Source organism: Microcebus murinus, chromosome 19 (assembly GCF_040939455.1).
Source record: "Microcebus murinus isolate Inina chromosome 19, M.murinus_Inina_mat1.0, whole genome shotgun sequence".
In the NCBI taxonomy this organism is placed as follows: Eukaryota; Metazoa; Chordata; class Mammalia; order Primates; family Cheirogaleidae; genus Microcebus; species Microcebus murinus.
In genome coordinates, this window is record NC_134122.1 from 26362396 (window position 1) to 26374195 (window position 11800).

The 11800-nt window shown below is 45.4% G+C and overlaps 1 pseudogene across 1 annotated transcript; it reads left to right on the plus strand.

Moving 5' to 3' along the window:
• The first annotated feature begins 10713 nt into the window (after positions 1-10713).
• Positions 10714-11032, plus strand: LOC105868396 (large ribosomal subunit protein eL36 pseudogene; annotated as a pseudogene). The gene has a single exon (XR_012913447.1). The product of XR_012913447.1 is annotated as a large ribosomal subunit protein eL36 pseudogene (transcript).
• The last annotated feature ends 768 nt before the right edge of the window (positions 11033-11800 follow it).

The following is an 11800-nucleotide window of genomic DNA, read 5'->3' on the forward strand; positions in this document are numbered from 1 at the left end:
CTTCAGGGCAGACCTGGAGTCTTCCCTTTTTTGCTCTAGTGCTTTCCTCCTCCCCTGTCTGCCTCTAAGTCTCTGCCAAATGCAAATGATGGTGTACGACCCCCTCACTACAGCAAGCTCTGAGTGAATAGCCTCTGTTTGTTCTCCTTTTGGTGGACTTCGGACATTTCCACCAACTCCCATTATTTTACCTGATGTGAGTGTGTTACTTGCATCCTAACCTAAACACCTCTTCTGCATCTCTCCACCACAAACTGGAGATAACTGTCCACTTCATGTGCTGGTCCCTAGAAGGCCTTGGCACCCAACATGCCAGGGTGTTTTCTAATGGAAGGAAAAGAAAACCTGAACCCAAGTTGGGTTAAACCATAAGGATATTTGTTGTCCCACCTGGCAAAGTGTCTGCCAGGGGTGGCAGCTCCAGGGTGGGTGCATCCAGGTGTCCAGCAGGGCCACCCTCCTGTGTTGGCTGTACCCCCAGGTGACCTCAGGATGGCTCCCTAAGCAGTTTGATGATGGTGGACACTCTTCAGGGTTATCCACGGATAGGCCAGGCGCGGTGGCTCACGTCTGTAATCCTAGCTCTCTGGGAGGCCAAGGCGGGCGGATCGTTTGAGCTCAGGAGTTCGAAACCAACATGAGCAAGAGGGAGACTCCGTCTCTACTATAAATAGAAAGAAATTAATTGGCCAACTAATATATATAGGAAAAATTAGCTGGGCATGGTGGCGCATCCCTGTAGTCCCAGCTACTCGGGAGGCTGAGGCAGTAGGATCGCTTGAGCCCAGGAGTTTGAGGTTGCTGTGAGCCAGGCTGATGCCATGGCGCTCACTCTAGCCTGGGTAACAAAGCGAGACTCTGTCTCAAAAAATAAATAAATAAATAAAATATCCACGGATGGCATCTATCTCTTCTTCTAAATGTCCTGTAGGAGCAAGACGTCTCACCGGCCAAAACTGCCACATGCCAATTGCTAACACTGGCTCTAGAATTATTATGATTGGTTGAGCTCAATCATAAGCCACCTCCTGGAGCTGGGGCTGGTGTTGGGACTCCTGGCCCCTCCCCACTGGGCTACTGGAATTGGGCAAATACTGGAATAAAAAGTGAGACCTGCCAGGAAGAAGTAGGATAGAATGGGTGTTGGGGAGTAGCTATTGCACCTGGGCAGTGCTTGGTTTGGTCCTCAGTGGAGAGAAGGAACTATGCCCCAGGAATTTCAGTGGAGAGAAGGAACTATGCCCCAGGAACTTCTTGGGCTCCCACTGGGTGTGGACAGGGATGCACCCCAGGGCCTGCTCCCCTCCTCAGGTTGTTTATTCACAGGTGAGATCCTCAGCTAACTCCCTCACTGGGCCTGCATTCACTTTGAGAACAAGAGTCCCTGGGTAGGCAGGAAGCAAAGCCTTGGAGTCCCAAGACCCTTTTCACTCCTGGCACCAACTGCAAAGTGCAGAGGTCCCCAAGATCACCCTCATCCTGACCCCAAGTCACCATAGCTACAAGTTTAGGGGACTCCCAAGACCACTCTCAGGTTTGATAAATCACCAGAAGGACTCAGAGAACCCACAGAAGGCTATTACAGGTCAGGCGCGGCGGCTCACGCCTGTAATCCTAGCACTCTGGGAGGCCAAGGCAGGCGGATTGCTTGAAGTCAGGAGTTCGAAACCAGCCTGAGCAAGAGCGAGACCCTGTCTATACTATAAACAGAAAGAAATTAATTGGCCAACTAATATATATAGAAAAAATTGGCAGGGCATGGTGGCGCATGCCTGTAGTCCCAACTACTCGGGATGCTGAGGCAGCAAAATTGCTTAAGTCCAGGAGTTTGAGGTTGCTGTGAGCTAGGCTGATGCTATGGCACTCACTCTAGCCTGAGCAGCAAAGTGAGACTCTGTCTCAAAAAAAAAAAAAAAAAAAAAAAAAAAAAAAAAAAAAAAAAGAGGGCTATTACACTCATGGTTACCATTTGTTACAGGGAAAGGACATAGATTAAAACCAGTTAAGGGAAGGGGTGCATGGAGCAGAGCCTAGGGAGGCACCACATATGGGGCATCCATCACCCTCTCCCTGATGATTCACGGGCAGTGCTAACATCTCCCAGCAGTGAGGTGTGACAATATGGGTGGAGTACCACTAACCAGGGAAGCTCCCTGAGCCTTGGTGTGCAGAGTTTTTATTGGAGCTCAGTCACAGACATAGTTTATGGCCCATGTGACTAATCCTAGTTTCCAGCCCTTTCAGAGCTTGAGCTGATACTGCATGGCCCAAAGCCCCAACCATAAACCCCGTGGTTAGACTGCCCAGCACAGCCAAAAGCCCCAAGGGAAACAGAAATTCCTATCAAGTAGGACAAGTGCTTGCAAGTGCCTTCCAAGTGCTTAGAGGTTATCTCCCACAGGCTGAGGGCAAAGGCCAGACCTCTCTCTGGGTAAGGTTAATTCTTCTTCTTCTTCATTTTTGAGATAGAGTCACTCTGTCACCCAGGCTAGAGTGCAGTGGCATCATCATAGCTCACTGCAACCTCCAACTGCTGGGCTTAAGTGATCCTCCTACCTCAGCCTCCCCAAGAGCTGGGATTATAGATGTGCACCACCACGCCTGGAAAATTTTTCTATTTTTAGTAGAGATGAGGTCTCACTCTTGCTCCCAGTGGTCTCAAACTCCTGAGCTCAAGCAATCTTTCTGCCTTGGCCTCCCAGAGTGCTGGGATTACAGGTATGAGCCACCACGCCGGGCGGTAAGGTTCATTTTCTTACTACACATTGGATATTTAGCAATAAATATCTGTCTTTGGAAGTTTTGATATCACTAATGACTTTCAGGAAAGCCAAAACAAGAAGGGATGAGGGAAGGTCTGAAAAGCCTGCATTGAGTCCCCCAGAAACATCTGGCAGAGGCCACATTAATCAATGACTCCCTGGGCATCTTCATTAGAGGACCTTCCCAGACAAGAGCGTGTGGTGGTTAAAAAACAAAAGGAAGAAATTTGGTGGGAGGGGGATCTCAGCTTCAGCCCCAAGTGTTTTACAGAATGGGGTATTCAGAACTGAATGCTGACACCCTTCTCTGGTTAATTGTGGGTTTTGTTTCCAAAGGGTGGAAGCTCATTTTTACTGTAATTAGGTGAAAATTCTGTTGCAATCATGTCAGTAATTGCTATGCTCATACCACAAGGCAGGCCTGAGTGGCCAGCCCTCGAGAACAGAAGCCCATGGCCCTTCCAGCTTCCCCTTGGCCGGAGGCCACAGACTTCTCTCATTCCAGGTGCCTGGGACTTGGGGCTCATGGCCCTGAGGATCTAACCAACTCTAGATATTTAAACACAGACAGCAAGAGCTCCTGCCATTGTGATTTTCACCATTTATTGAACACCAGCTGTGTGAACACATTTCCTACGTTACTACATTCAATCCTCACAATAGTCCAAACAGATAGTTCCCAATAGACCCTGTTTACAGATGAGGAAAGTGAGGCTCAGAGAAGTAAAGCGACAGACCCAAAGTCACGCAGCTTGAGGGGGCAGAGCAGGGGTTTGCACTGAACAAAGTGCAGGGTAGTTGAAATTCCCTAAAACCTAGGCCTTAATCACGAGTCTCTTTCATTATAGATGCAGAATGGTATCTTTCCTCACACTTTAAAGTAGAAAACTGTGTGTCTAAGTGGAGGGCTCTGCAGATCGGCCAAAGAATTTTTCTAAAATGTGAGCCATCCACACATTACATATACACTCCAGCTCAAAACTGTGTGCTTTAAAATATAGTGTATTAATTGAAAATGCAGGGAATAGTTAGGCCAGCAGAGCAGATGACTGCCTTTGAAAAGATAGTTTTTTACTCACAGTTCCCAAGGCGGGGGACCTGCCACACCACGCTGGGCCACATGGGAAAGGACCAGCATCTGCCTGGAGGAAGAGAGTGAGGGAGGAAAACATGGGCGAGAGCCTTTATTGTTGTTTCTGGAAGGAATGGGAGAGGCGGGTTAGGCGGGGTTAGTGCTGACCAGTTTGAATCATCTCAGTGGGCTCTAAGGCATAGGGGCTGTCCCTACTTGTCTGGTACCGAGCCCTGGGATGATTAGGGCAGGAGATAGTGGCCAGGAGTAGGAGAGCCTGAAGGAGGGTAGTTGGAGTGTGAGCTCTGGATTGGTCAATTTGCACATGAAAGGCACACTGGATTGGCTGAGTTGCTTGCTACCTTTTAGGATTTGGTTAGTCCTGGGAGGGGAAGTCCTTCTCCAGGGTCAGCAGGACTCCAAGATGTGAATGCATCAGGATACAGAAAATGAAAGACACAGTTAAGGGATTTTCACCATCCTTCAATCATAATTACAGTCTGGACCACGTGAGAACAGGAGGACTTCACCAGGCTGGGGAGGAGAGAGGGAAGGAGAGTGGGAAGGAGAGGGGGGAGGGGTATGCAAGCAAAAGCAACTGTGTGAGCGAGTAAAGGTGAGGAGGCAGAAGGTGCAGATGTGTGTCATTATAGTTCATAAAGGCCTGGAAGGTCAGATAATCTAGGTGCCACCTGGATGCTCCCCTTCCTTTCTGTGCCAACCCCGCTGCCATTCCATTGGTTTCCCACAATGCCTCTCACGCCTGCGCCTGTCCGCTATCTCCACTGCCCAGCTGAGTCTAGCCCTCATCAGCGCCCCCTGTAGGAACACCCGAGCTCCCAACCAGTTTCCCCACCTGCTCTGAACCTTCCTCCCGGCTGCCCTCTTCATAGGAAAGACGTTAATTTGATTGTTTTGTTTCTCTGTTCAAAACCTCCAGTGGACCTGGATATTTGAAGATATTAAGAAATTGTTGATTATTTTTGGTGATGACAGTATTTTGGAGGTTTTTTGGGGGGAGATTTATTTTTTAATATTTTCTATTTTTTAAATTTTCGATTATTTTGGCTATTATTTTTTTCTGGAATTTGCATCATAATAACATGGGTGGGCAAAGGAGCACGTGTAGGTGAGACCAGACTGGCCTTGAGTTGAAGGTCTGCTAAAGCTGGAGGCAAGTAGAGGGGAGCTCTCCTTATACTCCTCCAGATGTTGTTATGTTTGACATGTCCCCTGCAAAAATTAAATGAAAAAAAAATCCTTCAGGGGTCCCTACCAACAATTGGACAGAGTCCAAATGCCCAGAGCTGGCATCCCATAGCCTCATGTCCCAGCCTCTTCTCTCCTCTCTGGAGGGTCTCCCCACCTCCCCTGTGCACTGACATCCTAGAATGCACCCCACACTGGCCTCTGCTGCTTCCCATTTAAAGGGAACAACTTTATGTGCTCAAGACACATCCCAAACCCAGCAGGGTGGCTCACGCTTGTAATCCTAGCACTTTGGGAGGCCAAGGAAGGAGGATCACTTGAGCCCACAAGTTTGAGTCCAACCTGCACAATATAGTGAGATCTGGTCTATTTAAAAAAAGATACATGTCTTTTTTAAAATGAATTAAACTCGTCTCCTTTGCCCAATACCTTCGAGGCTGCTTTGTAGCCTCCATGGCTCTGTATATTTACCTGCTTTCTGGCCCAAATCACATTGTGTTTCTAATACCTGCTTCCTTATCTTTCATTGAATCAATCAATCAATCAATCACAAAAAATTTATTGAGCATTTGCAGTGAGCATTTATTCTAGCCTTCGGGGATATAGCGGGGATTGCGTGTTTAACCCAGCCCAGGGTCTGCCATATTATAGCCCAGATGATGGAACAACAGGCCAGAGATGAGGGTACCAACTTGGTACCCTCTCGGTGGCACATGGAAATCTGAGCAGCAGGAACTAAAAGGAAAATGATGGGCGTTGCTTACCTGTGAGTGAACAAGTACAGAGGCATATGCTCAAAGTGTCTAAAACATTATTTCCAACAAATCAATGGCCCTACCTTGGGTTGCACTGAGAATTGATGGAAAGACGTCTCTTTAAGGTCATTTGCTCCCTCCTCTGTGGAGTCCTGGCCCACCGCTGGGAATCAAAACCCCCGATCGGCAGCCAATCTTAAAGAAATAAAGGAGAATCCTGCAGAAGCCACTTTAGACCCATGTAATGTGGGACATAAAACTTCCAAATACTGCTTGTCTCAGCTGCTTTACAATCCCAGGTCTATTTTTTTAAATTTATTATTGTTTATTTATTTTTAAACTGACATCTAAGATTGTACATATTTATCGAGCATAACATGACGTTCTGAAACATATATGCACTGTGGTATGGCCAAACAAAGCCAACCAACACGTGCATTATTACCTCACATAGTTGTCATTTTTGTGATGGGAACCCTTAAAATCAACACCCTTAGCATTTTCTCAAGAATATATGTATTGTTATTAACCATAGTCACCATGATGTACAGTAGACCTCTTGAACTGATTCTTCCTATCTAACTGAAACTAGGTAACCTTTGACTAACAGCTCCCCAGTTCCCTTTCCCCCACTGTCCCAGCCCCAGGTAGCCACCATTCTACTCTCTACTTCATGAGATCAACTTTTTTAGGTTTCACATTTGAGTCAGATCATATGGTATTTGTCTTTCTGTGACTGGCTTATTTCACGTAACATCCTCCAGGCTCATCCGTGTTGATGCAAATGACAGTATTTTCTTCTTTGTTATGGCTAAATAGTATTCCATTGTGTGTATATATACATATCCCATTTTCTTTATCCATTCACCTGTTGATGATCACTTAGGTTGATTCCAGGTCTTGGCTATTGTCAATAGTGCTGCAACAAACATGAGTGTGCAGATGACTATCTGAGACATTCTGATTTCAATTCCTTTGGATAGATACCCAGTAGTGGGATTGCTGGATTATACAGTAATTCTACTTTTAATTTTTTGAGGAACTTCCATATTCTTTTCCATGTTTTCCATAATGGCTGGACTAATTTGCATTCCCACCAGCTGTGCACAAGGGTTCCTTTTTCTCCACATCCTCACCACAATGATATCCTTCATCTGTTTGATAACAGTCATTCTGACAGGTTTGAGTGATAACTATCTCATTGTGGTTTTCGTTTGCATTTCTCTGATGATTAATAATGTTGAGCATTTTTCCATATACATGTTGGCCATGTGCATGTCTTCTTTTGAGAAATGTCTATTCAGACCTTTGGCCCATTTTTAAATGGGATTATTTGGGTTTTTGCTGTTGAGCTGAGTTCCTTGTATATTCTGGATATTTATTAGTCCCCTGTTGGATGAACAGTTGGCAAAGATTTTCTCCCATTCTGCAGGTTGTCTCTTTACTCTGTTGATTGTTTCCTTTGCTGTACAGAAGCCTTTTAGTTTGGTGTGATCTCATTTGTCTATTTTTGCTTTTGTTGCCTGTGCTTTTGGAGTCACATCCAAAAAAATCATTGCTTGGACCAATGTCATGGAGCTTTTCCCTATGTTTTATTCTACAGTCGTGGTTTTACAGTTTCAGTTATTACATTTGAGTCTTTAATACATTTTGAATTGATTTCTGTCTATGGTGTGAGATAGGGGTCTAATCTCATTCTCCTGAAAGTGGATATCCAGTTTTCCCAACACAATTTATTGAAGAGACTGTCAGAGTTATTTTTTTTAAACTATGAACTCAAGTGAATTTCAGGGGGAGAAAACATGAAAAATTTATTCAACATTAAACCCCATAATATCTTCAAATGATCTTTTGATCTTTCTTGAAGACTGTGGGTTTGTGTTAATACATTGTTGTAATTAGTATGAACAAATGTTTTGTGTTTAACCTGATGTTTACTGCACAGTACCAGTGTAGTGTGGTGGGTTAGCTTAAAGACTGTGGAGCCACACTCCCTGGGTACAACTCCTAGATCCTTGCTTGCCGTGTGTCCCCCGGGCAAGTTACTTAATATCTCTGTGCTTCCATTTCCTCATCTGTAAGATCCAGTCCATAATAGTATTGAATTGATATGACAATGAAATGAGTTAATCCACATGCAACACACAGAATAGGGTCTGGGCGATGGCTGCAGCAGCTCTGCAGTTGTACAAGTCAGAGACTCAGGCTGCTGCTAGCATTTCCTTCTTGCTCTCCTTGCACATAAAATTGATGATTACATTCTGTGGGTTGTACCTAGGGAGGCTCTCTCCAGTCCTCTCGTTTCTCTTCGTCTCTACCCTCACCACCTCTCTGTCATTGGTTTACCGTTTCCCACTTGAATGACCACATGCCCTGGTAATGGGTCTCTCCTCTTCACTCTGCCCTCCTGATTGAGAGGTCCACAAACTTTCTCTTAAAGGGCTAGATTGTAAATATTTTAGGCCTTCCAAGTCATGCTCTTGAAACTGCTACTCAACTGTGCAGAAGACAGTCATAGGCTATGCATATAAACAAATGGGCATGGCTGTATTCCACACAACTTTATTATTGGATCACAAAATTTGAATTTTATATAATTTTCCTGTGTCATGAAATATTATTCTTCATTAGATTTTTTCAACCATTAAAAAAAAAATACAAAAACCATTCTTACTTGTGGACCATATTAAAAATGGACCAGGGACCAGATTTGGCTGATGGCAGTAGTTTGCCAGCCCTTGACTCTAGGCTCATCCATAAAGTTTTATTGTCCTGGGAAGGTGACAAAGAAGTCATTGTCTCAAAACAACCAATCAATATTTTAAAAATTCAAGCTTTGTCATGAAGGAAGGGGATTTTGTAACTTCTTTTTGTTTCTGTTAACATGTGTAGAGCCAGAACTGACGGACTTTATCATTTTAGCTAAGGGTTAGACAAGAAGCCCTTGTCTAGCTACCATTCCAGGTGGTGGAGGCTGGTGGACAGGAGGGAGCAGGTCACGACACTTCTGTGTCCTGATCTAGTTTTTCCAGATCCAAGTGCCTGAAGGAGACAGGTAAGAGCTGAGGGCCTGACTAATGTGTAAAGAAAAAGTGAGCTGCCCTTGGCATGTGGGCAGGGACAGAGAGCAGGACACACTCCAGCTACATACCACAACATAGGCGGCCAACGACAGGCCTGCACAGTGGTGTGTTGAAGCAGGCTCAGACCTGCCAGTGATGTCACCAATCAGTGGGAGTATTTGCACCGTGAATATCAACAAATGCTACAAATCAGGCCTTTATATTTTCTGGAGGGTCTACTGTTAAACATTTACCAGCAAATCCCTGAACAACTCTCAACAGATGATGTGTTGAGAGAAGGAAGCTACTTACAATTTTACATGTATGATTCCATTTATCTGAACTTCAAGAACAGGCAAACTCACCTCTAGCGACAGAAGTCAGAGTGGTGGTTCTCTGGGGGAGGGGATGACTGGGAGAGACCACAAAAGAGCCCGGCCACATGCCAGGAAATAGATTGTGGTGGTGCTGTCCCCTATGTAGCCACTAGCCACATGTGGCTATTTAAATTTAAATGTATAGGGGGGATGGCTGGAAAAATAAATAAATAAAAAATAAATTTAAATGTAAAATTCAGTTCCTTGGTATGATGATTCCTCAAAAAATTAAACATAGAATTACCATATGATTCAGCAACTCCACTTTGGGGGATATACCCCCCAAAAGTGAAAGCAGGGTCTGGAACAGGCATTTGCACACCCAAATTCACAGCAACCTTATTCACTATAGCCAAGAGATGGGAGCAAACCAGTGTCTATCAATGGATGGATGGATAAACAAACTGCAGTCTATCCATACAATGGAATGTTACTCAGCCTTACAAAGGAAGGACCTTCTGACACATGCTGCCACATAGAAAGATGGGCCTTGAATATCATTATGCTGAGTGCAATAAGTTAGTCACAGAAGGACAAACACTGTATGATTCCACTTACATGAGGCACTTCGAGTATCAAATTCATAGAAACAGAAAGGAGAATGGATGCTGCCAGGGGTTGGGGGAGGAGGAATGGGCAGTGAGTATTTAACGGGTGGAGTTTTAGTTTGGGAAGATGAAAAGTGTTCTGGAGACAGATGGTGGTGACCATTGCACACACTGGGAGTGCACTTAATGCCACTGAACTGTACACTTAAAAGTGGTTACAATGGTAAATTTTATGTTATGTATATTTTATTTATTTCCTCACTCACACCAGCCACATCTCAAGTGCCCAACATGTGGCCGGTGGCTACCATATTGGACAGCATGCAGATATAGCACATATCCATCATCTCAGAAAGTTCTACCAGCCAGCCCTGTGGCCAGGCTGCAGTGGACAAAGAGCTGGTGCCATGACTCCTAGTGGTTGCTTCTTATTGATCTCATAAGAGAGCCACAAACTGTCTTCTGATGGACTTTATGCTCAGGGAGTGGTGCTTGCCTGAGTTTTCCTATTGTCTTCCTGGATGGTGTGAACGTGAACTGGACTTGATCACATGCATGAGCAAAGCCCCATGTCCTGTGCTCACCTTCAGCAGACAAGAGGGACGTGTGCTCTCACCCATCTCTAGAGAGACTGTAGCAAGTCCATCTTCCTCCGTGTGGCTTCGGCCTTATTTTCCCTCATCACGGCGCCTTCACATCCTTGCACTGTGCCTCACCTCGAACACTGGGGTCTCGTTGAGGACGGAGGCTGCATCTCACCTATTTTTCTTCATCCTGTAGCACCTACTATGGTAGTAGTCATTTGATAAGATGTATTTTTTAAAAAGTTGTACATGTGCCAGGTCTCCTGCCACAAAGGTTGAGATGACTTATCAAACGAAAACATGCAATAAAATAATCATAACTTGGCAGCTGCCATCGAAGATTCCAGCCATGGCTTTGCGCTACCCCATGGCCGTGGGCCTCAACAAGGGCCACGAGGTGACCAAGAATGTGAACAAGCTGAGGTACAGCTGCCACGGGCACCTCACCAAACACACCAAGTTCGTGTGGGACATGATGGGGGGGGGGTGGCTTCCCCCCTATGAGTGGCGCGCCATGGAGTTGCTCAAGGTCTCCAAGGACAAACAGGCCCTCAAGTTCATCAAGAAGAGGGTGCGGACACATATCTGCACTAAGAGGAAGTGGGAGGAGCTGATCAACGTCCTGGCTGCCATGAGGAAAGCAGCTGCCAAGAAGGACTGAGCTTCTGCTCTCCTACCCCCCCCAACCCATGCACAATAAACCTTTCTAGACACACACACACACAAAATAATCATAACTCAAATACAGGAATCAGGGCTGGTTAAGGGGAAAATAAGTGACAACAAAGGACAAAAGCATTCGAAAGGCAAGTCAAAGGCTGACACAGTGGCTCTACCCAAGCCTCTTAGTTGGCTCAGAGCTTCCTGGCAGGCAAAAGTGAAAAGGGAGACACAACTAACCAATTACATCCTTTTTATTGTCAGGGAAAGAAACAGATCTTAGCCACTTCAGGTCTACTCTCAACTCTCTTCCAGGCTGTTCTCTATCCTAGTAGGCTGAGCTGTCCAGAATATATCATCAGGTTCCTGTGCCTTTCTACTCCTAGCTAGGATAAGCACTGTCATGAGATCAGAGGGAGAGAGAGCAGTGAAGTGGGACTATTTATCTGCTCCCTACCCTCAGCTTTTTATCCCTTCAAGGTCAAGTTGCCTTGGGCTGGCTATACTCCAAAGTTGAAGGTCATCCTTCTGTATGTACCCAGTTCTCTTCCCTCCTGGGTTCTGGTACCTGCTCCTTCCCCACTCCTTCCTGCCATGGGTGATAATAACTTGGCTGCCATCATCCACACCTTTGTAAACAGCTCCTTTGTAAATAATCTCTCCTGAAATGCTCCTATTTTCAGTGCACCATCTGGATTCTGATGGGACCCCCAACTGATACAATATCCATTTCTTCAGGAAGCAAGCTCTTCCTAGCCCTAAGTTCTAAAA